Source organism: Heterocephalus glaber, unplaced genomic scaffold (genome assembly GCF_053883595.1).
Source record: "Heterocephalus glaber isolate CG9 unplaced genomic scaffold, H.glaber_assembly_v1.0 deba00000122, whole genome shotgun sequence".
Lineage (NCBI taxonomy): Eukaryota > Metazoa > Chordata > Mammalia > Rodentia > Bathyergidae > Heterocephalus > Heterocephalus glaber.
This window is the reverse complement of record NW_028258138.1, coordinates 64,776,436-64,803,323: the sequence shown is the minus strand read 5'-3', so window position 1 is coordinate 64,803,323 and position 26,888 is coordinate 64,776,436. Positions and strand designations below refer to the sequence as shown.

Genomic DNA, 26,888 nt, shown 5'->3' with positions numbered 1-26,888 from the left:
AATTCTTTTTTTCAGGAATTTAGTTTGGAGGCTGCATATTACAACACAATGGTTTTTACAGTCAGATTTCAAGTCAATACTTTTGTTTAAGCTAGAATTACATAATCTTTTGCATCAATACCAATATCATTGGCAATTTTGTCAAAGTATGTTGGGTTAAGGCATTGTGTATTATATGTTTGATGTGATGTTAGCATTCTTTCTTGTAGTGACCAGTCTCATTTATGTTTGCTGTTGTAACAAAGTTTATGAGCATTTAAAGTTCACTTTTATTTATGTAAGCATTTTTCTGTGGAATTTTCCATAAAGGCACCTTTCTTTCTCACCAATTTTCTAGCCAAACTGAGTGAAGATGAATCAGAGTAGTTTCATTTTAGAGAGCTGCAGTCCTATTTGTATTAGGAAAGCAATAGTCTTGGAAGACTATAAAAAATGTTTTTAAGTGTGTGCCTCATTCTCTAGTGAAAGTATTTGCATTTTAGAGGCCACGGTGAAATTCAGTCCCTTGCTAGTAGTTATTTTTGATAACACTGCTAAGGATCTGTATGTGTCTGTTCCCACATATGAATTTACAGTGATCTGAATATACTATCGGGAACATAAAGATATAAAATAATTCACTTTTTTATGCACTGAAGTCTTTCTGTCTCTAGAAATTGTCTCAACATAAATACTAGTTCCTATTCAGTAAATTAATATGTATTTATAACGTATTTGTTTTGCATTTCAGAGTACCAGATAAATTGCAGTCTGTGCCTCATAGCTAAACAGGTATGTACATGATTTACCTATAGCTATGTAAACCTGTGTACTGAGGAGTCATTACATTTTTGTGTATTAAAATTGCTTATAGATTTCATAAAAGGAAAATGTTTTTGAGTCCTGTACTTATAATTATTTACAACTTCAAAGCACAGTATGTTTTATACATACATTGAATTCCATTTTATTGTAAGACTCAGATAAACATTTCTAAGATTTGATGAGGCAGAATAATTTTAATTACAAAGGATTCATCTGGTGAAGATTAGACAGTATTTTATGGAAATGTACTGTTAAAATGACTGATGATGTGGGGTTGGACTATTGCAGAACCACTATGTTTTTGATGTTACTGTTTTATTTTCAAACTTTTTTCCGGTTTTTGAGTTTGTTTATTGTGGGTGTTGCTTTAGGTAAGGAGTGGTTGAAGATACGTTGCTGCATTGTCTCAAACACTAGACAAATGGGAAAAAGTTTGCACCTGTTTAAAATCTCAGCCGTGTGGTGTTGTGGCTCCTGGGCAACAGGCAAGCATTCTCAAAAGCTTGGTTGCACCTGCTCAATTGTTGTTTGCAGCTGTGTCATACGAGAACACAGAGAAGCTTGTTAGCAGTTTGCTTGTGCTGTTGTGTATTTATATTTTGTGTACTCTGAATTTGAAAGATGCTTACTTAATATAGACCTTGAGCTGTTACATTGGTGTATGTTAAAACTGTCTGGTTTTAGCTCACAATTATTTTTTCCAAATTCTTTTGTTTTTTGTTTCAAATATTTTAAAGTGCTGCTAACTGCCCTAGATAATGTGCATACTAACTTCTCCAAAGGATACCTGGGAGAGTAGATCTCTCCAGATAACTGTGTTGATAATAATTTTTGTCCTAGTAGAGACATTTTGCATTTGGCTCATTTTCACCATGTTGGCAGCCCCACTATGTGAGGCTGGATGTAGTTATTGATCCATTTAGCTGAACAGATTTGAAAGCATTTGGCTATTAGTGGACACATGCGGCATATTCAGAAAATTTAAGAGTATACTGTAAGATGATTTCTTGATTTGTGCGTGGGTCTGTGTTGCGGTTGGGCTGGATAAAAAAAATGAAAATTAAATAGTAATCCTAGAAGACAGACCACAATCCAGATGTAGGTTTTAAGGCTATACTCTTATCCTTAAATCAAATGCTAGATACCTGATGTTTTTTTTTTCCCTAAGTCTTACTGATAGTGATATTATGTTTCTTCTCATTAATGGCTTCATATATAATCTCTGACAAATATCTGTATTTTGATATAGACAGTTGTAAACTGTGTATTTCACAAGTGAAGTAAAGTTATCTTAATGTAACAAATCTGATATAAATGTAATTTATTTATTCACTGGTCCCAAATTCTTGATATTAAAAGTTTGTTCAGATGGCTTGCATTCTCTTTAATATATAAACAATGTTTTATTATGTCAAACATATATTAAAATGTTAAGGAGTTTCCATTAGTGTTTAGTAATGTAAATCTTTAGTCTTGGAGCTGGTTTATCTTTTTCTTTTATTGGACCATTTGGAAACTGTAAAAAAAAATATGAATTTTTCTAACCTCTTTTGGAATACAAAACATAACTACAAAAGTAAATAGAAGGTTGGCCGTAGCCCCTTAAAACAGTGCCTTATACATAGTATTTGACCAATAAATGTTGAATGAATGCATGTATGAATAAAGCATTTCTGGAGTTGTTTTAGAAATTGAGGGATAGTGTCCTCCATATATAATACTTGTTATATAGTTTGGATGAACCTTGATAGACTTATGCTGCTGGTTAGAAAGAAATGAAAATAATGACAAATTCTCTTTGTAAAATATGATTTTAATAAATAATTTGAACTTCATTATTAGAGATCAAATTATTAGAGAGTTTAAAATACCAATATTTGCTTTATCCTCATTTAACTATGATAACAGTTCTTTTATTATCCATATTACACACACAAGGTTGAGACATTAATGGTTAAGTTATTTGTCATCTTGGAAACTCCAATGTAGCATAGGGATAAACAAATCTGTGCTGTATGATTAATGCCTTAACCTTCCTGAGCACTCACTATGCTCTCTCTCTCCCTATCTCCATCTCACTAAAAAGACGAAAAGAAAATGTGTGTTGACCTTTGGGTCAGGTAAAATCAGAACATATGAAAAAAATTGAGGCTGTTTTAATAAGCAGAATAGTGGACTCTATTTACTGTACAGAACATGTTTATAATTATGGTTTTGATTACTTACTAAGTTCCAACTATAAATGCATGAAGTCAAGCAAAAATAGAGTCAAAATAGAGAAGCTAAATTCTGCTTTGGATAGGCCCTTCAAAGTTCCATTTCTTCATGGTGTGATGTATTCACATAGGAATGGCTCATGTTGCAAAATGAGCTAATAATTATTGCATCAAAATGTCTTATTTAGGCTTTTCAAATTTTGGTACCTCTTGATAATATTCACGAGTACCTTTAGACTTATAAGTACCTTTCGTTTGGAACAATTTTTCTTTTATTTCAATTTGTGTCAGTGGGAAAAGACAAATAACATGGGCATCATGTTTTCCCTCATGAACTTTAGTATGGTAGATTATACTGTATTATTCTGTTAGTATCAACATTAGAAATTAAGAAACGAGCCAAGAATGTGTACTAGCTAGAATATTAATGATTAAACTCAACAGATATTAGCAGTTGCTTCAGTGGTCTGTATAGGAATTAATATATGAAATCTCAAGGATAAATTTCCAAGCCCTAGGATTCCTAGGCATAATTGCAAGGTTTCCTGTGATTTCAGGATTAAAGAAATAAAGGAAGAAAATCCACATTTAATCAGAACATAGCATGCCTAAATGTACTTTTTTCTTTTCTCCTCACATCACCTCCTCCTTTCCTAATTTCTTTTCTTTGTTTTATTCTACAGGTAAAGTAAATGTCTACTATTTACTAGACATAGTGATAGACTAAAGGCATAAAACAAAATCCTTGTTCTCAAAGATCATACAAGCTAGAGGGAGACAAAGATAGGTTGTCGTGATGACTATACAAGTATTATGAATATATCTGAGCAATGAATTGTACAGCTCAAAAGGGGTAAGATAGTAAATTTTATGTTATGTGTATTCTACCACAATAAAAATGTGGGTAAATTATAAAAAGGAACACATGAAAGTCTTTTAAATTTCACACATTTACATATGATTTTAAAAATCTTTCCTAAATCCCTAAAAGCAGAGGTGACTCTGGACAAAATCTCTGAGACAATCTATGCAACAATCAATTTCTCTCTCAGTGCATACTTGGGTTCCTTCCATATTTTAGTTATGCATAATTCTACTATGCTCACAAATATATGCTATCTCCTTGAGAACCTACTGTTAGTTTTTTAAAAATTTTTTTGGAGTATATACGTAGAAGTGAAATTGCTGGATCATATAGTAATTTTATTTCTCATGTATTCTTTTAATGAGATTACAATCTCTTGTAATGAGATTACAAATTGATTGACTTCTTTTAGTTTGTATTTGTGGATGGATTTGATCTCTTCAGACTTCACAAGGAGAATAAGATAAGTCAATTTCAGCAAGAATACCATTCATGTGAGTTTAGATGCTTTAAAGGACTCTGGAATATCTTAAATAAATCAGCATTTTAGAAACCAGAGATGCTATCAGGGTATCCAAATTCTGAATCTCTTACTCATGTTTGAATATAGGAGTTTTGAATTCTAACTGACCATTGAAATCTCAGTTCCACAATTCAGTATATGTTTGAACTTATCAAGGTTAACTAAGCTTAGATATGGTAGTGACAATTTCTACCTGTATAGTGATAAATATGAAGATTGAAATAGATGTATGAGTGAAATGCTGTATTAGGCATACAATATCTACTACTATTTCCTACATATTTTTTCTCTCTTCTTGTAAAAATATAAAGTTACGATGAGCAGTATAGGAATTTGAAGGAAAAATGGAATTCATCTTTTATAAATAAAGTTAATTTTTACAGCATTATTACTCTGTTAGATGTTGAGTATATTGGTTCAGCTCAGTTAGATTCACAATTCCTAACTGTGCTTGATACTTGAGGTTGGGATAACTGCATTCATTATAATGTCTATTGATTATAGAAGCATGTCTTGCAATGAAAGGCATGTTGATACAACTCAAGGCAACTCTCACCCATCTTTTGAAGGTACGATATTCTTAAAATCAGTCTCAAAAACATGAACTACATATTTGCCAGTATGCTCTCACAGGCATCATGGCAAACTAAAGATGGCTCTCTTGGCAAGGTTGACTCAATCTAAGCAGACTCAAGTTTAGTGAGCCTAGCTATCGATGTTAGTAGATGGCTGTGTTAAATTACTTTTTTGTTATTCAGAAGGAAATTAATGTGGTAAAATGCCCTGATTCTCTCCAATGCAAACTCTGAGCAGTAGAAAGGATTTGTGAATTGATATATATGAATTTTCCTTAATTATCTTTAATTAAAAATTAGATGATCTTAATTACAATCAATCATTTTCCTCCACTAGGCTGTTGGTATTTAAGCAATACTATTTTCCTGAACAGCAATCAGAAAAAATGTTTCTTTAAAAAAAGGGGAAAACACTAGATAATATATATAATTTACCATTACTCAGCGCACATAATAAAGTGTCTGATGTTGACTGTAAAGTTTTGACTTTGATGAACAGAGAGGTAAGTACTGACAATTATTGAAACTTTTATTGAGATGGATGTCAGTTTGCTAATTGTTATACCAAAGTACCATGAACTTGGTGTCTGAGACAGAAATTTTTTTGTCTTACAGTTTAGAAGTGTGATATCAAGGTTTTTGAGAAGAGTTGGTTTCCTCTGATAGCTCTGGGGGACAGATACGTTCTGGGCCTCACTCTTTAGATATAGATGGCCCTTGTTTCTCTGTATCTCTTCACATTTTCTTTCCTCTGTGAGTGTCTATCTTGGTGTCCAAGTTTCTCTCTTTTTTTATAAGGACATCAGTCATTTTATTTTAAGGCTCACACTAATGAACTCATTTTAACCTGATTACTTATGTAAAGACCCCTCTATCTCCAAATAAAATAACATTTTGTGGTTGAAGGAGTTTTGAATTCTAACTGACCATTGAAATCTCAGTTCCACAATTCAGTATATGTTTGATCTTATCAAGGTTAACTAAGCTTACTAAGCCTCAAGTGTTCCTATTTATGATATGGTAGTGTCAATTTCTACCTTTATAGTGACGAATATGAAGATTGAAATAGATATATGAGTGAAATGCTGTATTAGGCATACAATATCTACTACTATTTCCTACATATTTTTTAGGACTCTTAACATATGTTTGGAGAGGGAGACATAATTTAACTCATACTAGATGGGTTAATGGTTAATATTTGAATGATATGTATTCCAGGACACTCATATATATATATATACATATGTGTGTGTATGTGTGTGTGTGTGTGTGTGTGTGTGTTGTAGAAATATATGCTTACAACAATCTTTTTTTTTGTTTTTTTGGGTTTTTTTGGTACCAGGGATCGAACTCGGGTCCTTGCGCTTGCGCAGCAGGTGGCAAAAGCACTGAGCTAAATCCCCGGCCCGATTACAACAATCTTGTTAGGTAGACATTATGTAACAGGTGGTAAAATAAAGGATAAACCATTTTGTCCAAATTCACGCAGCTAATGAATATTAATTGCTGGCATTTGAAACCAGCATTCCACACTATTTTTAAGGGGATATGCTTCATAACAAGTCAGTCAAAAGCCTCAAATTACTTTGAACACTGAAGGTTGTGTTCTGATTTTGTTTTGTTTTGCCCTTCGTATTGTGCCAAAGGGCATTTTAACCACTAAAAATGGTACATTGTGTTATTGTATACATGCTCAATCATTGAATGTCTACATATTCACTCCTCATTTTTTTTTGCTGACTGTTGTCTTTGAAAGCTTAGTGTTTTAGCTGTCCTGTACCTGATGAAGCTTTGGGAAAGGTTGGATTCTGATGGTAGTCTGCCTGGGTTGCGTCTGGCCCCCATTTGTGTGGATGCGGATGGAACTGAGAACCAAGTCATACCTAGGTTTGTTATTTAGCACCTGTGCTTCCCCTGCCTTATTTTTGTTACTAGGTAACTTGTGACTTTTTGTTTTATACAGTCCCTGCCATGAGTGACAGACATTGAAAGGGGATGGATGTGAGTGACAGAACAGGGACTATCTCTGCTTACATCAAATAGATGTATACCGTAACCTGGCTACAGCCTTATTGTTACTCACACTAAGAAACATGGAAGATTATGTACCTCATTTAAGTTTCCCATCTTAACAAAGAAAACATTTTCTTTTTCACTTTCATGTTTTAAAGCAAAAAATAGCTCATGACCCATTTTCACTAATAATTCTCTTAAGTAACCCTTGTATTCATTTATAAGATTTTTTTCTCACCCACTGTCTGTCTAGTTTGGTTTAAAATTTTTATATATGTACTTTTAAAAAATTGATTAGGTGGAGAGCTGCCCATTCCTCTGTGATTATAATAAGGATTTAAAAACTGTGCACTGAATTCTGTGTAGTGTAATTAAAACTGACCCACATTTGGACCTGAGTACACCAGGACGTAGCCAAACTTGCCATGAGCTGAGTTCTGGTGGCAGATGGGAACTAATGAGGACACACTCCACTCCAGAATTTCCCAGCTGCTTGGCCCCTTTTTGTACAAACAAGGTTTGGAGCGAAGTCCGGATCCCAAGAGCATGTTTTGTAAATGTGCTGTACCCAGTGATTTGGGAAATGTCTCACAAAATTAGACTGTTTAAAGCTATCCTTAAGACTTCAACTGTTGTCCAATGTAAAACATAAAAATTCAAAGGCTCCTTTTTTGTTTTTTCCAGCCATTTAAAAAATTTAAAGAAAAATCACATCCTATGCGTCTGTCTTTTTCCTATGCCTGCCTATGGAATGAGCACTTTTATAAAAACCTGGAGATTTGCAGGCAGTTATCTTGGGGACAGTTGTACATCAGGATTGACTAGGTCTGCTTGCAACCTATGGATCTCTTCAACTGGTTTGATGTCCTGGGACTATTCAGGCAGCTGTAATTGAATCAGTTTGAAGCAGCTGTAGCTTGCATGTGGTCTCTCAGATTGCTAGCACCTGCTTGTTTTTTTTGTTTTGTTTTGTTTTGTTTTTTTCCCCCAGCTCACTACAGAGAGAGAAGTGCCAAAACCACCACTGGTCTTGGTCTTGGAGCAAAATAAAGCACTCCAGATCTTATGTCCCATTCCCCTTCCAGCTTACTCATATAGTTACTGATGCCTGAATTAATAAAACCCCTTTTTATGATAAAGTTTGAAGTGTACTTTTCCTCTTTATTCTTCTCAGTATCTATTCAGATTCTGATAGTACTGACCATGCATCCAGAAAAAATAAGGGAGCATAATGGTGATCAGGTGGCTTTGGGGCTCTCTTATCATTAGAGAACTGGGTAGCCTGTGGTTTGCAGAATCATTTAAATGAATGCACCAAATTCATTTGCTGTTCCAGCACAGTCTTATTGGCACAGAAAATGATCAGTTAATGTATAACAAACTGTGAGCTCTTATGGAATATGATAAATACACATTCTTAGGGGGAGTGTAAAATGGAACTATTTCTCTAATGTGAGCTCTAAAATAATTGATATGATTTCTTCAACACTTACTATGTGCAAAACATACAATATGGTAAGGTAGGGATAAAAATTCTATGACATAAATATGTAGGATATATTTTAAAGATACAGATTTGTAACTTTTTAAAAATGTTTAAATATATTTTAAAACACTTTTTAACCTTATTTTTGTGTTCCATTTTATTATTTTCCAGGCATATACTTAACCCTTAATATTATTGCTATCCTGTGTTTAATTTGAAATGTGATGAAAAAGTCAACATACCTTTAAAATTTTATATTTTGCTTTACAAGATTCCTGTAAAATGGATTTAATATTGAAAATATTTAGGAAAAAAAACTATGAGATAGATGGAGTTTATGAATATTACTAGTAAGAATGAGTCCTAAAAAGGCCATTGCTCTTTCATCAGCAGGTGTTTATTTTCAAAGACCTAACTAGATGCTGTGAATATAGAGAAGGATCTATGGCACTTGGCTACAGGAATCTTACAGTATACTTGAAAACACATGACACAGATTTAAAACACCAAAATAGGTACTCTTGGTGTCAAATGAAAGCTCTAGACCTCATGATCACCCCTTTGTCTGCCAGTGAAGGACACCACCAGTCCACTATGGCTCTCCCTGCCCCAGTCAAGCCAGAACTTGATTGCAGAATCTTCCTGTAGATAACACTTCTGACAGCCATTCCAACTGATGGAATTAACTTTAAGATGAAATCCATTTACCATTGCTGAGAAAAATCATTAAATGCTAATGATATTTAGTGGTGGCAGAGATATTTGTGAGCTACAAAGAAGAAGCTAAACTTGAACTGGACCTTGAATAAAACATGAAACATAGGACCTAAGTTACTAGACAGAAGGTAAGCATTGTGAAGCTGAATAGTAATAGGAGCAAATGAGTTAAAATGGGGATTGAATGGCAGAATAAAAGATAATGCACAGATATTTATTATAAGTAAATCAGTGGTTACATAATTATTAGGTTAGCATTTCTTTGTGCTACACTGTAAACTCTGCAAAGTATTATGTGATTATTTATCATGAAATATTTCCTCATAGAGATCATCACTACCTTCTCCAATCTTACTAGATATCCCATCCATTTCTATAAGTTTTATTTATGGCTATAACGCCCTCAGTGTATCTAATCTCATCTATAAGTTCTTATTCTTTTTCTTCCTATACACAATTTGCCTCCCAGATTTGGGAGCACCTTTTCACTGCCAATATTCTATGTAAAGAATTGAGGGGTATTCAAAGGTTTTTTTCCCCCTCTATACATTCATTAAAAAAAAATTTTAACTGATTTGTTCCCGGTGTGGGGTACATGCCTGCAATCTCAGCATTTTGGGAGCCTGAGTCAAGAGGATCACAAGGTTAATCCCTTTCTAGGCAACTTAACAAGACTTTCTTTCAAAATAAACAAAATTTTAAAATAATCTAGGGCTGAGACTTAGTGGAAGGCCCTGGGTTCAATCTCCAGTATCACAAAAAGTGTATATTGTGGCATTTTCAATACTTGCTTGGAATAATTTCTTTTAGCCATAGTATTATTCCCTGACTCAGGGAATAATAAACCAATATGTTAACATAGAAACAATATAGGTGTTAGAAATAGCAGATCTGGATTTAAATTTCTGGGCTTCCACGCATTGGCTGTGAGTTTGTGACAAGTTTCCTCATCTGTAAATCGGATGATGATAAGCCAAAGCACTCTGAAATTAAAATAAGCTTTTCTCCTTCCTCTTCTTATTGTCGTCGTCGTCATCATCATCATCATCATCATCATCACAATTCTATTCTAAAACTATAATAAGATATGGTCTACTGTATAGATCTTTCTTCCTCTACCACTGTTATTACTTGCTTTAGCTATTGCATCTGGACTTTCAGTAGAGCATTATATGTGCTTAAAATGAAGGAAGAATACACAAAACTCTTCATAACATAGTCATGATTAATATTTACTTTTGAGTCATTTGCTCCTCAATAACAGTTCTTTCTCATATGTAGTATAATAGCTTAATATTAATGATGTATATATTTAAAGTATTTGTTAAACAAACATGAACTGCTGCCTTTTGTGTTTTATTTATTCACTTGTTCTTTAATGAAAATTGTTGTAGTTATTGACACAATTGCATTTACTTTCTACCTAATTATATATGAATAACCTAATCATCTATATCTCCATTTTACTGAACTTATAAAGTATAAGGTGTTCAGTGTTTTAGGGAAAAGAATTCAAATTTAAATAAACTCTTCCCTGATTTGTCAGAACTATTTGTTCCCACTTTTAGAATATTTGGTGACTTGATCATAATTTGGGTAAACATTTATTAACTACTGAAGCAATGTTATTTACTCAAGATCAATAAACACCTCAGGTTAAAATGCCAAATAAATCCTAGGAATTGGTGTTTGCAGTTGTCTAGAAAGTAAATTCTCTCATTCTTTTTTGCTTAGTATATGTAGTATTTAATTATACATATCTACACATATCCTCATCATTTTAAGGAACTTTATATAATTTCTAATTTTCTAAATATATGGACTCCTGAATAATTAAGTTTAAAATGTATGATAAAATAAGTTCTTACAAAACATATTTTCAATAAAATGTTTGAACTTTTTCACACTGTTTACCATTCATTTTTTTCTTTTAATACATCAAAACAGGATTACACTTTAAGTTAATGACTTTTTAAAAATAAAAGAATTAAATAAAGATGGATCTTCTGAGTTTTTAACTGCATGATTTTGATATGTATAGAAACAAATAAGTAAACTAAAGATGAGCTAAAAAGGTTACTTTCATAATACCTTAAATCTATGTAGCAAGCAGGAGAGCTAAGTTCATTATTATTTCAGAAATGCTTAATTTATATATCAGGAGACAGTTCAAGCATAATCTTTAATCATCTTGGTCTGATGCCCCAAGCAAAGCAATGTATATTTATTAGAGTCTTTGCTAGTGTCAAGATAGTACATACCCCAGGCCACAAGAAAATTGATTTTTCCCTGTAAATTTGTTTGATACCATATTTAAATTTCCATTGATCAAAACTAGGTGTGTTCATTTTCCAAATCCAATTCTTCAGTAACATAAATTTTCATTTGATGGATTTGAAAATATCTAATTTAGTAATTCAAGCATAGGTTTTCTTTTCATTAAATATATAATCATAAAAATGTTTATTATTCAAATCAATATACAATTTGAGTTCCTTAAATATAAATCTATTACTTTTATTTTTTAAATGACCAGTAGTAATATAAGAACAGACCCTGGCTTTCTTAAAAAGAGAAGATTAAAGAGATTGTATCAGTTTTGAAGAGCATCTCTGTTGGATTTAAGAAGCAACTTAAAGTATAGGGCAGTACATTCCTCTTCCTGTTGATTTATTATTGCTAGCAACCATCACTACAAACTCTCAGCATATTATCTCATTGATCTCTGTTTGTCCTTCGTGATCCTATCAGCTGGAGACTTTGAGTTCAGCATTTAGACTTACGAAATTGCTGTACTCTCTTCTGCTCTTTTAGATCTGGAGAGTATGGTGAAAGTATACTAGATACATAGGGGTGCTATAATACATTATCACAAACTGAGTGGCTTAGAACAAGAGTTTTATTTTCTCAGAATTCTGGGGGCCAAAAATCTATAACCAATGTGCATCAGGACCGCTTACCCTCTGAAGGCTCTAAATGAAATTTGTTTTCCTCTTCTAGCTTCTTGTGGCCCCCATCCCTCCTTGGATTTTGGTATCAGCACTTCAAATTGCTTCCATCTTTTCATGGCCTTCCCCTCTCTGTGTTTGTCCTCTTCTCCTTTTATAAAGATATCAGTCATTGGATTTAAGACTCACCTTAAATCAAGAATGATTTAATCTCACAGTTCTTAATTTATCACATCAGCGATAGCTCTATATCCAAACAATATTACATTCTGAGGTCCAGGGTGGACATGAAACTTTCAATCTACTTATGGAAACTAACTTTATTTTTCTGTAGCAAATATGTATGGAAGGCTTACTTACATACTAACACCTTAATCTTTTCTGTCTTCTGTATTTGAAAAAGCTTATTCTGTTCACATTTAGAGAATACTTGTCGCCTTAGCCCTTTGGTATTTTTATGAATTTAATTGAATTTTGAGTATTTTCTCTATACACTTTTAAACTACTGAAACTTCTTTTCATTTTAAATAATGAACTTGAGGCATAGATTAAGTAATCAATGAGATTATAGTTACTCTGCTGGAGCAGTGCAAAATTAAATGCTGACCTTGGAGTCATCCAGCTTTTCTGTGACTTCATGTGTGTTGGAATGCCCAGTGTACTTTTATATCCCATGGTCCTTTCAAATAACTTTACCTAAATCATAAGTTACAGAAAATATTTTTTCATAATGATGCCCAATCTCTTTAAGCCAAGTATGTACCTGAAATTTAGTGTTGTAGGTGAACAAAAACATTATTCTAAATGATTGGTTACAGACAATAAGGTAATCCAATCTCTATATTTAGCATCAGCAGGATTTTTGTTAAAAAGATTACATATTCAAATAAACAACAATTAAGTGGTCATCAGAAACCTAAGTATCCAGAAAAGGATTAAAAGAATAAGGTTCGGCTTAGAAAGCTCAGTTACTGTCCACCTTTATGTAGTAAGAAAAATGGCTGAGATAGAATTTAAACTCAGCTCTGCCCAACTCAAATACCTGCATGCTTTCTGTTTCTTCCAAGTGGATTCTAAGTCTATAGAAAAGTTCTTTTCTTGTAAATATGGAGTAGACCACTACTAGAGTGAGGTGAGCAGATGGAGCAGTGAGCAAAGTAAAATCATTTCTGATAGAATTGAAATATCATTGGAAACATTTGTTGACCCTTCTGTCCACCTTATGATTGTGGAATACAGGTGTGTTTTCTTTAAAAATACTCAATAAACCAACAGTTTGAATTTTTAAAATATATAATTACTAAAGTGACTATATAAGTCATATAAATCTTACCTATGGGATAATTCCTTTAAGTTTCTGGTTTTTTTGTTACACTGCTCATCTGAATAAAACAATTATTTACATGTAGGATAGAAAAATTTAGAAATAAGAATTAGACATCCATGTCGGAGAATAAAAAGTATGAAATAGAAATAAAACTGAAAATCTCTGATATAATATAATTAAATGCAATGTAATTGTTTTAATAAAAAACTGATTTGCATGCAAAACAGATTAATGGAATTACTTTATTTTAGTTTGTCTTATGGCAGAATCAAAGAGAAGAAACTATTCTTTCAGTAGGTTGCACATTTCTCACTTTTCCACCATAGATGAACTATTAAAATTAACATTTGGTCCTAGATGCTAGAGACAGAGAGATATTTGAAGACCAAGATCCTTTACCTTAGCGAACTAACATAGTGGTGGCGATGGTAGTGTGTGCATAGACTCCAAATAGATTAATAAATGTGTAAATATGTCTAGAAAGTTGTATGTGCTATTCATGAAGGGCAACAGAAAAATATTGGTTAGAGAATGCCTGAGAGTAGGGGGTATTGTCATGAGTGGCCTTTCTGAAAAATAATATTGAAAAATACAAAAGAGCCAGTCAAGGGCAGTCTAGTATAATAAAACCAGTCTCTGGACTCTTCCCTGTTGCTTCGGATTGTGCATTCAAACAGTGTGTATTTTAGAGTAGTTGTGGTAAAGAAAGTATATCCTGTCTATTGACTGTAACTTACAATTGGGAGACTGGAAGCAAACAGTTAGTTCTCCTATTTATCCTTAGAGTAAATGTGGTACTAATAAGCATGTTAGACTGCATTAAAGATGTTTAATTTTATCTCATTAAAAATTGTAGAAGTCTGATTTGTGAAAGCAAAAGTTAAATTTATTTTTAAAAGGAGGAATTGGATTCCTTGCTGTGCTTCTAGCAACTCTGTTGTCCACTCTTGTACCAGAGATTGTTATAAGAAATCACAGGGATTTTTGAGACATCATTCATTCCTTGGGTAAACCATTTTTTAAATCTTTTTTGTCCTTTTTCTGCATATCAACACTGAAAATAAAAATGGAAGACAAAACAAATATTTTTAGATTTTTTGTTTTTGTTTTAGTATTAATCTCATAATAGCTCAAGATTAACATACGACATTTTAGGGATATATAGTTATCTTTTCACTTCATTGTACTTGAGCATGAGAAATCTGTTATTCTCATGTCTCCTTTCATCTCAAAATAGAAATTTCAAATGGTTCATTCAAAATTAAATTATGCTTCCATAACTAGACAAAGGTGTATGGTAGTAAATTATTAAAATTGATGAAATTTACTGAATTTTCCTGAATTTAATCAACATTGTAATCACCTCATTATTATTTTCATTGCTTGATACTATACCAAATAGCAGTATTCCCATGACCCAGGCTGATACTATATAAAAAATGCACAAGGAAGTGAACAGCCTATTGTGAGCATTTAAAAAACAGAGCCAAATAACAGTTTCAGAAATTGTTTAAGGCTTTAGGTGAGGTTTAATTTTTTCACTAAAGAAAAACATCCATTAATATAGTTTTTAATAGGAAGTAACCAAATTCTAATTATAGACCAAACAGTGGTGTGATTAATAGCACACCATTGTTAAAAGTTACACCGTTGAATCTTGCCAAGGAAATTCTCATAGCTCTGTTCTTAGCACAAAAATGGAAATCAGAAATGGAAGAAAGGACTACTTGCTTTCCCAGAAATGTCACACTGTACAGTTTCCACTGTGTAATTTAGATGACCATAAAAGTTGTCATCCAAATCATAACTGAGAAATTTTGCTTTTAAAAATATATATCTATGTGTCAAGAATATTAAGTAACAATGTGATGTTATTATTATATTGAAGCTTCAAATATTACAATAAAAAACAAGATACAAAGTACTTCTTATATCTTGTAAGCATGCTCTATCATGTCATAGAATATCACAAACTTTTAAAGTGCTTGTAGAAATATACACCTGAATTATAAATTAATTTTGACACTTGGTGTATATGAGAGCATATATCCGAATAGATTAAATAATTGGCATAAACTGCCAGGTAGTGAAGTGTATCACAAATGCTTCTCTGATCAGTTTGTTTAGCATATTTTAGCACTTTGGCAAGCGAAACTGTTGTGATCCAGAAGCACTGCTTTTGCAAGAGTATAGTATTATATTTAATTTATTTAGCTTGTCAAAATTTTCAGCATATATACCATTAACTTTGATTTTAAGGACATAGCTACAGTCTGCATACAAAATAACATACTTGCTAATTTTAGTAGCTATAGATGCTCAAAATTAATATTTAAGTCTCATATATTTTTGTATAGCATATAAAAGTATACTCTGTTGGAACTATAGATTATCTTACAGATTATCTTTTAAGGCAGTTCATTTATTCAAAGAATAGGAAATGGAAACCTGGCGAAGTTGAGTATTTTACTGTAGGTCTACTCAGGTGTTGAATAACAAATTGAACAATACAGTTTTCTTTACTTCCATACAGTATACTTTTTTTCCTTTACCACCGTAGTGAACAGTTTTAGCTTTTTTGTTTCCCTTAAAATATACTCATATGGTAAAAAATTTATTTCCATTTAAAGATATAAAAATGTATTTTTCACTGCCTAACTTATTGATAATTATTTCCAATTTTGTTTCTGATCAAAAACTATTACAGAAAACAGCTTCTAAATGTATTTATTTTAATATATGCAAAGTATGATTTCCTACATGTTTGCATAATTAATATTGTGATAGCTAATAAAATTTGCTTTCAAAAACATTGTTTTAATATATACTTCTAACAAGAGTATCTGAAAATCCCTGCTTTCCCACAGCCTCGTAAATACTGGGTTTTAACAATTATTCTTATAATTTGAAAAGTGCAAATTATATTTTATGACTGTTTTTATTTGCATTTCTTAATTTATGAGTTGGATTAAGTAAAATTTTAAAATTTCACTGGCCAAGGATATTTCTTTTTTTGTAAATTAGATATTAAATACTTTTACATTTTTAATTGAATTTTTAAATCTTTTATTGATTTTTAATCCCTGTGTATATTATAGAAAGTAAAGTACTTTGTAATATGTGATAAATAGATCTCAATTACTACTTTGATTTTTAATTTTGTTAGTCTTTTTTTATATCATTGCATTTATCAGTCATTTACCTTATGGCTTAGAAAAATTGTATAAAAGAATTTCCCATATTTTCTTCTAGCACATTGAAGATTTAGCCTCTTTAATATTGACATGTTTCATTTAACTAAAATTTATTTTTGTATATTTCCCACTTTAAAACATTTATTAACATTTTTGAAAATGAAAATAAAAATTCTATTTTTTTTTTTACTTGAAATTTTAAAAGTCACTATTTTGGTCTCATTGTCTTCTTAGGAAGGCAGAGATCAGAACTAAGGTAAAAAAAAAAAAGGTTCGATTGAGAAGTTGTTATAGAAAGTCTGAACTGTGGAAAAAAACAAAAGTTTCATACAAAAAGGTGGAGGAAAAACCAAGACTTCATGCTTCTTACCAGGAATTCATACTTGAGAAAAGCCTTGGGCCTGAGTGCTGGAAAAGGGAAGGTTTTTATTTTGTAATTTTAAATTGGGAGCGGGCTAGGGTGAGTGGAGCAGAATTTTACAGAAGCAGTTTTTAGCAGATAAGCAGGTGTCACAATTGACCTATGGTTAGGGGCTTTCTTTAGGAACAGGTTGTTTGCATAACATAATAGGACATTTAGGGTAATATGACAGGATACGCATTGTGAAGCTAAGGCTAACAGGCAATTAGGCTATCAGGACTTGAGGGCTGACAGAACATACATTGTGAATACTAAAGCTAATGGGATATTACACACATATACACATATACATCAGAACATTAGCAGGATATACATTGTAAATGAAAAAGCTAACAGGATATATATAACACACACAATACACACATTTGTGTGTGTGTGTGTGTGTGTGTGTGTGTGGTGGCTTACATTGTGATTATATTTAATTATAAAGTATCACCTATATCACCTATTGGGAGGGTTGTGGGTCCACTTGTGTAGGAGCAAATAAAAGCCTAGGTGTTTTGAGGCTTAAGGATTTAAAAATTTCTGTGTTATACTAGGAACAGAAATGTCACAATAGACATAGTTTTATTTATCCATCACTGATGTCTGTTGTTTGTGGCATTGGAAAATCCCAAGAAACTATCTTACTTATAAGAATAAATTATTATATTTTGATTGTCTAAGCAATGATTAAATCAGTGAAAGCATCATAGAATAAATCAAACCCCTAGTGAGATACTTTTAACAGCAAATTCAGATCATATGATAACATTAATTTTACTTAAGAGAAGCACTTATTATCGGTAAGACCCACATGTGTAAAAATGAAATAAAATATGAAAGTTATGCATTAAGCAGGATGAAATAGCCAGGTGATAAATAAATTTATTTGTGTCTTGAAAAGTTAACTTCAAGTATTTGTCATTATTAAAAGCAGTTATTTCACATGATCTTTTAACTTAAAAAGTAGTTTAAAGATGTTAAGCATTCTGATAGCTGAACAGTTTGTAAATTTTATAAATAAGTGAGGATTCCATTCAGTTAGAAAACTTGAATATTTAGTTATTAAACATTGATTATATTTATGGCTGCTGCTGACAAAAAAAGTAAGAATAGGTGAAATGTGAAATCTAAATAAGGGAGAGGGTAAAAAATATAATTTTTTTATTAAATTCTTTTATTGGTACATTGTAGGTATACAACACAATTACATTTCTCATTGGGAATTATACCTTTACATAATGCATCTTGGTTCTTATTTTTTCCCCATTCCTAGCCCTCCCTTCATGCCCTCCACCCTTCCCTATTTACAAGACTTTATTTCCATTTTTTCCATTTCTCATCATTTTTCCTTTCCCTTCTTTCCTTTCCCCTGCCCCTCCCACTACCCCTACCCCTTTGGACCTTTTCTTCCTATTTTACATTATCGATTATTCATTCTAATCATTGGTACATTTTAGGTATACAACATAATGACATTCATCATTGGAAATTTGCACCATTACATAGTCTCTCTTGGTTCTTATTTTTCACCCTTGCCCAGCCCTCCCTTCGACCCCTCCATTCCTCCCTATTTACAAAGATTTTGTTCCTATTTTTCCATTTTCTCATATTAATCCCATTCCCTTCTATCCTTTCCTCTAGCCCTCTTACTTCCTTCCCCTTTGCCCCTTTTCTTCCTACTTCACATTACCTATTATAAATTTAGTCCTTATTTACACTTTCAGTTTCTCACACCAGAGAAACTATTCAGTATTTAGTCATGTGTGTCCTATTTATTTCACTTAAGAGTATCGCCTCAATGTGCATCCACTTAGCTATAAATGTCTCTAATTTCTCATTTTTTATGGCTGAGTAGTACTCCATTTTATAAAAAAAAACGCATTTTCTTTATCCAGTCTCCAGTTGATGGACATTTGGGCTGTTTCCAAGTTTTAGCTATTACAAACTTTGCTGCTATGAACATGAGCACACATATATCACTGTGGTATGATTCTTTTAATTCTTTGGAGAAGATCCCCAGCAGGGGAATAGTGGGGTCAAATGGGACTTCCAGTCCTAGTTCTTTCAAGTATCTCCATATTGATTTCCACAGTGCTTGCACCAATCTACACTCCCACCAGCAGTGGAGCAGGGTTCCTCTTTCCCCACAGCCCCACCAGCATTTGTTATTGGGGGATTTCATGATAGCAGCCATTCTTTCTGGAGTGAAGTGGAATCTCAGTGTTGTTTTCATTTGCATCTCTCAAATAACCAGTGATGTTGAACATTTTTTCATGTATTTATTTGCTATTTCTACTTCCTTGTCTGAGAAATGTCTGTTCATTTCAGATGTCCATTTTCAGATTGGGTCTTTAAATTTGGGAGGTCTGATCTTTTTAAGTTCTTTATAGATTGGAGATAGTAGACCTTTGTCTGAGGAAGAGCAGGTGAAGATTTTTTCCCACATTGTAGATTGTCTCTTCACACTGCTGGTGGTTTCTCTTGCTGTGCAGAAGCCTTTTAATAAGAAGTGATCCCACTTGTTGATTGTTTGTGCTAGTTCAAGGTCAACTGAGGTTTTTTCATAAAATCTTTTCCTACACCTATGTCTTCAAGGGTTCTACCTAACCTCTGTTCCAACTGGTTCAGAGTTTCTATTTTAATATTTAGATCTTTAATCCATTTTGATTTTAGTTTAGTGCATGGTGAGAGATACAGGTCTAGTTTTAATCTTTGGCAAGTTGAAACCCAATTTTTCCAGCACCATTTATTAAAGAGGCTATCTTTCCTCCAGGGAGGGTGTTTAGCTCCTTTGTCAAAGATGAGATGGCTGAGTGTGTCTGGCGTTGTTTCTACATCTTCTAATCTGTTCCACTGGTCCTCAGGTCTGTTTCTTTGCCAGTACCATGCTGTTTTTATCACAGTAGCTTTGTAGTAGAGTTGCAGGTTGGGGATTCTGATACCCCCTGCCATGTCTCTGTTACCTAGAATTGCTTTTGCTATTCTGGGTCTCTTCTTGCTCCACATGAATTTTTGGATTGTTTTCTCTAGGTCTATGAAGTATGCTGCTGGGATCTCAATTGGAATTGCATTAAATCTATATAGCAGTTTTGGAAGTATGGCCATTTTCACTTTATTAATCCTTCCTACCCAGGAGGATGGGATGTCTATCCATTTTCTGATATCATCTTCAATCTCTCTTTTCGGAGTGCTGTAGTTTTCAGAAAAGAGGTTTTTGATCTCTTTCATTAGGTTGATTCCTAGGTATTTTCATTTTTTGGATGCTATTGTGAAAGGAATTGTTTCCTATATTTCACTCTCAGTGAGTCTGTCATTGGTGTAGAGGAAAGCTATTGATTTTTGTGTGTTGACCTTGTAACCAGCTACTTGACTGAATTTGGTTATTAAGTCTAGAAGACTTTTGGTGGAGTTCTTGGGGTCTTCTATATAGAGTATCATGTCATCTGCAAATAATGACAATTTGACTTCTTCATTTCCTATCTTTATTCCTTTTATTTCTTTCTGTTGTCTAATTGTCATGGCTAATGTTGCCAGAACTATATTGAACAAGAATGGTGATAGTGGACATCCTTGTCTTGTTCCTGATTTGAGTGTGAAGGATTTCAGTTTTTGACCATTTAGTTTGATATTGGCTGTTGGTTTTTCATAGATGGCTTCTATCAGTTTGAGGTAGAGACCATCTATTCCAATTTTTTGTAGGGTTTTTATCATAAATCCATGTTGGATTTTATGAAATGCTCTTTCTGCATCTGTGGAGATAATCATATGGTTTTTGTCCTTGGCTGTATTGATATAGTGTCTTACATTGATTGATTTGCGTATATTGAACCATCCCTGCATCCCTGGGATGAATCCCACTTGATCAGGGTGTATGATCTTCTTGATGATCTTCTGCATTCTGTTTGCCATTATCTTATTAAGGATTTTTGCATCTATGTTCATTAGTGAGATTGGCCTGTAGTTCTCCTTTTCGGTTGGGTCTTTCCCTGCTTTGGGGATCAAGGTGATGCTTGTTTCCAGGAATGAATTTGGGAGTATTGCTTCCCTTTCAATTTCATTGAAGAGTTTAAAGAGTAGTGGCAGCAGTTCCTCTCTAAATGTCTTGTAGAATTCATCAGTGAAGCCATCAGGGCCTGGGCTTTTCTTAGTTGATAAGTTTTTAATTACATTTTCAATTTCATTGGTTGATATTGGGTTGTTCAGAATTTTTAGGTCTTCTTCGTTCAACTTTGGTAATTCATATGTATCTGGGAATCTGTCCATTTCTTCTGTGTTGTCCATCTTATTGGCGTGTAGGTTCTGGAAGTAGGTATTGATGATCCTGTGGATTTGTGCTGCATCTGTTGTAATTTCACCCTTTTCATTCCTAATTGCATGGATTTGGGCCTTTTCTTTCCTTTTTCTGACAAGGTTGTCTAAAGGTTTGTCAATTTTGTTGATTCTTTTGAAGAACCAACTCTTGGCTTCATTGATTTTTTGTATCGTTCTCTTAGTCTCCATTGCATTGATTTCTCCTCTGATCTTTATAATTTCCTCCCTTGTATGAGCTTTGAGGTTGTCCTGCTCTTCTTTTTCTAGAAGCTTGAGGTTCAGCATCAGTTTGTTTAATTGGGCTCGTTCTGTTTTCCTAATATGCGTATTCACTGCTATGAATTTCCCTCATAAGACTGCTTTCATTGTATCCCATAGATTCCGATATGTTGTATTGTCATTGTCATTTAATTGAAGGAACTGTCTGATTTCTTCTTTAATTTTCTCTGTGACCCATTGGTTATTCAGAAGTGTGTTGTTCAATTTCCACGTGTTTATGAAATTTTTTCAGTTTCTTTTGCTATGGATCTCCAATTTCATTGCACTATGGTCTGATAATATACAGGGGATAACTTCAATTTCTTTGCACTTACTTAAACATGTTCTATGTGTGAGTATGTGGTCTATTTTGGAGAATGACCCATGTGCAGCTGAGAAGAATGTGTATTCTGATTTTGTGGGGTGGAAGACTCTGTAAACATCTATTAAGTTCATTTGTTCAAGAGTTCGATTGAGTTCTAGTATTTCATTACTTATTTTTTGTCTAGTTGATCTATCTCTTTGTGACAATGGGGTGTTGAGGTCCCCCACTACAATTGTATTAGTGCATATATGACTTTTCATGTCCATTAGTAATTGTTTTATATAGTTGGGTGCACTAGTGTTTGGTGCATATATATTTATGATTGTCATCTCTTCCTCTTGGATTGTTCCCTTTACAAGGATGTAGTGTCCTTCTTCATCTCTCTTCATCAGTGTTGGTTTGAAATCTACTTGATCTGCCAAGAGGATAGCTACTCCTGCTATTTTTCAGGTTCCTGTCACATGTAGTATTGTTTTCCACCCTTTAAGTTTCAGTCTATGAGTTTCCTTTTGAATTAAGTGTGTTTCTTGTATGCAGCATATTATTGGATTTTGCTTCTTGACCCATTCTGCCAGTCTATTTCTTTTGATTGGTGAATTGAGACCATTAACGTTGATGGTTATTACTGAAATGTATTGACTTGTCATTGCCATGACTTTTTCTTTTTGTTGGGTTCTCCCCCTTTCCATTTAATTTCTTGTCATGCCAGATGAGTTCATTCTGCTTTGCTTCCTGGGGTTGTGATCCTCAATGTCTGTTCCTAGGATATTGTGTAAAATTCCTTGGAGTGCTGGTTTGGCGTTCACGAAGTTCCTAAGGTGCTCTTTGTCATGAAAGTATCTTATTTCTCCATCCATTTTGAAAGATAGTTTTGCAGGGTACATCAATGTGGGTTGGAGACTGTTTTCTTTTAGGGCTTGGAGTATGTCACTCCAAGCTCTTCTTGCCTTGATGATTTGTGTTGAGAAGTCTGCTATGATTCTGATGGGCTTTCCTTTGTATGTGATTTGTTTCTTTTCTCTGACTGCTTGGAGAATTTTGTTCTTCTGTTGTGTTTCTGGAATCTTTACAATTATATGCCTAGTGTAGATTTTTTTTTGATCAAGGCTATTTGGAGTCCTATGTGCCTCACTTATCTGTATGTCAAGCTCTTTTCCTCTGCTTGGGAAGTTTTCTGCCGTTATTTCTGTGAAGAGATTTTTTTATGTCATCTCCACTTTCTCCTGTTTCTTCATTGACTCCAATCAGTCTTATGTTATTCTTCTTTGCATCATCTAGCAGCTGCTGGGTTGATTTCTCATGTTCCTTTATAATTTTGAAACAATTTTTCTTTTCCTGGTCACTAATTCCAATCTTACCTTCTGTATCTGAAATTCTGTCCTCACATTGGCTCATTCTGCTGTGTAGACTTTCAATGGAGTTTTTCCTGTCCTGGAAATCTATTTGTATGTGTTTTACGGATTCCATTTGTTTCTTATGTTGGAATTCCATCATGTTCCTTAGCTCCTCTCTAGATTTATTAATCATGTCTTGCACTAGGGGCCCAATTTCTCCTGTTATCTGAGAAATTATTTCTGATTTCATTTTATCCAGATCCCCTTTTGTTTCCAGTTCAGTGGGTCCAGGTGGTTGAGCATCAGAGTGTTCCATCTTATTTCCCTTTGGGGTTGCTGTAGGTCATCTGGAAGTCTAGTTTTGAGACTTATTTACGTGTTTTCTTATTTCGACTGGGGCTTGGGACTGTTAGTGCCTGCACGGATTACCTCCTCTGAGCTGGGAGAGGTGGGACAGGGGCCTGGAGCAGTGGTAGGGATGGTGACCCAAAAGCCCTTTCCTGTGGGCTGGGAACAGCGGGAGGGATGGTGACCATGAAGCCCCTTCCTCTGGACCAGGAGCAGTGGAATGGTGGCTCAGAAGCCCCTACCTCTGGACTGGGAGCAGCGGGACTCAGTACCTTGGTCTGGTTTTCTGGTGTCCTCTGCATCTTTGTAGGGTGGAACCAGGTGGCTTCCTGTCTGCAGCAGGGTGATTCCGCATCTTCTGTGCGACTCGGGACCTCAGTAGGTCGTGCACAGACCTGCCTGTCTGAAGCGGGCTGATTTGGAATCTTCCGCGTGACCAAAAATATTGTTTTTTCTACCTTTCATTTATTTTTAATATAATACAGAGTCCACCAAAAAATGTATACACACTTCCTGAAAAGAAATCTTGTATGAACATTTTAGTACTAAATTTATTGAGCCATCATGAGATTAATTCAAGTTACCTTTGGCCTCTATAATTACAAGAGGTGCTCAAAGTGGAGGCCATGAGCTTCCAGACATTTATTAGTGCCGTGAACTCTGGTTGGGTAACCTTGGTCATTGAGATTGCTGCACATGCATTTTCAATTTCTTCTCTAAGGGCCAGAAGTGTAGTGGGTTTTTTGCAGTACAATATCCTTTAGTGTCCCCCATATGAGGGTAACACCATTTGTTGAATAAAAAAACATACTATTTTTTTTCCTAAATTATGTATACATTTTTTGGTGGATTCTGTATTTATTCACTCTGTTGTAAAAGTAATACACCATCAATGTAGACGTATTTGGAAAACACAAATAAATGAAGAAAAAGACAAAATCATCTATGATATTTTTACTAACAATGAAAGATAATAAATTATTATTAATAGTTTGATATATATGCACCAAAACTTAGGTTTATGCTCCAAATGTAGTTGTGGATTGGCCATCAATATATTATGAACATTTGTTTTTGTTGTTTGTTCATAATTTTGCTATGATGTGTGATTTTTTAATTTATCATATAGTGTTCCATGCAATGTATGTGTTATAATTTACCTAGCCAATTTCTTCTTGTACATGCACGTTACTTCAACTGTTTCTGTATTTAAAATAAGCTATTATAAATAGTAATGTGGTAACATTTTTATGAACATCTCTGATCGTGTCTGTAGGATAAATTTCTATTAAGTAGAGTAGATGCGTCACAGATGTATGCATTTTTGAGGCTTTTATTACTCTCCCATTTATTTATTGCTGTTTTTGTATCAGCAATTTCTTTAAGTATCTGTTTGGTCATATTAATATCAATTTTTTGGCATAAAACCTTTTTGGGGTCAAAGAAAAGCTATTAGTGGTCTGAGAGGAATGAGCACAAAGAGGTGAGAAGAGGTCAACAGAGGTAAGTGATATTTTTGTCCAAGAGATGTTGCAGGCTGCCAAAACTAGGAAGAGCAGCTTTTTCCAAAGTAACTGTGTATTTTCAAAGATGGCCCAGATGCTAGGTGCTAACTTGGCACAATTGAAATGTCCCCATTTGCTGTAAGGCAGTAGCCTGACCCTTCAAGCACACTTTGTGTATTCACTGATTAAGATCACTTACTCTACTAATCATTGCACACAGAAAAGATTTGTATTCATCACTCACTATATTCTCCTACTCAAGTGTCATGAAACATTCAGGGTATATTAACTGGCAAATGCACACCTGGAGTATGTTGCTTAGCTTTAGAAACTGCTTATTTTTAAAAAAAATCAAATATTGAATTTTAAGGAAAAAAATGAGTTTTGGATTTGAGTGTGTATATCACCTTTCATTTTGGCCCAATTAACCCAGCAGGTGTGTGTAAATTAGGTCAGTACTTTGTCACCGTGGTAACGTGTTGAGGAGGTGGATCTTAACCACCTCTAGCACAGGTGATGTTGGCTGAGTTAGTACTAAGAGGTGCTTTAGAAACAAACAAGGTAGAATTTAGTTTGTTAGAATGTAAAAACAAAAAAATCAGTCTGATCCCAGGTTTCAGTAGATAATTCTCTATGACATGTAAACAAATACTACCTTAAATCTGTATTAACAAGGATAATCTCATGAGTCTTGGAATCCAAAATTTCACATAAGCCAAGTATAGTGTCTCATGCCTGAAATCCCAGCACTCTGGACGGCTGAGACAGTAGGATTGAAAAGTTTGAGCTTGGCCTCAACTTAGTGATTTTGCAGGTGGTGCTGGGGGTATAGCTTAGTGTGAAGGTGCCCATACCCCCCCCCACACACACACTTCATATAAAATTGGCTCAGTCTATGAAAAATATACACTACACTACAGCACTCATGAGGTAATGGCCTCATTTTCTCATGGTCAGGGGGATTTGGGGCCTTCAGTCAGTTCTTTGAGAACTAAGCCATGGTTTTCAGCTGGTCGGAGAATTCCTGACTCCTCACTTCAGTGCCTAATCTAGTTAACATCTAGAGTTTTTTAAAAGTATAGTGTCCGATCATTTAAGCGCTATTTTTGATCAATATTCACAGTTGTTTCTGGGTTAAGAAGTTGGCAGAGTTGATCTATGCCAGCAGTCCAGTACTGTTACTGTCTCTAACTCAGGCTTCTTCTCACCAGGTGGAAAATCAAACATGCTTCAAGATTGCTGGTAGAAAATGTGCAATCTGTTTTGCTGCTGAAGGTTCCAAATCATGTGGGCATTCTGCAGCCTCATGGTGTGGTAGAATTTCTTCACTTATCACTGACAAGTTCACACCTTTTTGTCATTAAAATTGTAAATATGCATTATCAGATGCAGAAAACAGGCCAAATTAATGATATTACATATATTTTCCAAGAAAGCATCTCCCATGATCACTTTCCACACTCAGATGTGAAAGATATTTCCACTGAGCCTGTTGTGCCAATTTATATGTGGCTTTATGATTTTTCAGTTTTCCTGTGCTCTACTTATAATTTTGAAGGATTTTTGTATACCACACTTCATTTTTTGGTGATATTTCACATGTGACATTTCAGAAACTTGAATCCCCCTAGTGTTTATTTTCAGTTGGTTTTGGCCACAGCTTTATTACTTATTTCATGTGTTTTCAATGGTTAATATTTACAAAACACTGAACAAACTCTTCAAGATTG

The 26,888-nt window shown here is 33.9% G+C and overlaps 1 protein-coding gene across 29 annotated transcripts in view; it reads left to right on the top strand.

Annotated features, from left to right (window-relative positions):
* Zbtb20 (zinc finger and BTB domain containing 20) overlaps positions 1-26,888 on the top strand; it is an 865,938-nt gene that overhangs the window by 288,074 nt on the left and 550,976 nt on the right. For all 29 annotated transcript variants that reach the window (XM_021263367.2, XM_087208762.1, XM_087208829.1 and 26 more), the window contains one exon: positions 731-771. The gene's annotated coding sequence lies outside the window, so the exon portion shown is untranslated. The remainder of the gene's footprint in view (positions 1-730; positions 772-26,888) is intronic.